The sequence below is a fragment of the Gregarina niphandrodes genome (assembly GCF_000223845.1).
Source record: "Gregarina niphandrodes unplaced genomic scaffold scaffold00105, whole genome shotgun sequence".
Lineage (NCBI taxonomy): Eukaryota > Apicomplexa > Conoidasida > Eugregarinorida > Gregarinidae > Gregarina > Gregarina niphandrodes.
Window position 1 is genome coordinate 5,861 of NW_011645870.1, and position 609 is coordinate 6,469.

At 56.2% G+C, this 609-nt stretch overlaps 1 non-coding gene across 1 annotated transcript; it reads left to right on the plus strand.

The window, feature by feature from the left end:
• The first annotated feature begins 376 nt into the window (after positions 1–376).
• Positions 377–459, plus strand: GNI_199950. The gene has a single exon. It is a non-coding gene; the product is annotated as a tRNA-Ser (tRNA).
• Positions 460–609: the final 150 nt, after the last annotated feature.

Consider the following 609-nt stretch of genomic DNA (forward strand, 5'->3'; position numbering starts at 1 on the left):
CGGACTCTTCTGACGCCGATGGAAGAGAAGTGGAGTGGTCTCTGACGCAGTAAGGACTTAAGTACGCATAACGCGGAAACCGCTGCACATCGCTGTAGCGGTGGGCCTTACCGGGCGCGATCAGAACCCAACTCAACCCCACACTTAACTCACGCTACCACAAAGGACAAAAAGGCGTGTTGACCGGTTCCAAGAACTTGTCCTGGGCCTTACCGCGGAACAGCAAGTACCTCCCGCAATCCTCAGCGTAATCCCCCACAACCACAGCATGGTGGTGCCTTTTTGGCCTCCTTCGGTTCGTCCGTTCCGCCGAGCGAGACTATTCATTCTCGTCGTGACACGGGGGAGCAGATGGACAATCGGTATCCAGTCACCTGGCAAGGTGGCCGAGCGGCGAAGGCGGCGGCCTGCTAACCCGTTGGGATGTTACCGCGTTGAGTTGGAATCTCGGCCTTGTCGATTGACGAACCGTCCATACATGTGAATGGTAATCAGAGCAACCGAAATTAACTGCCGAAAGGGGTTGGGTTGCCATGTTGTGTCGGGCGAGCCGGTAGTACGCTCGGGAGTTTTTGGCAAGAGTGGGACTCGAAGTACCGTATTCCAGGT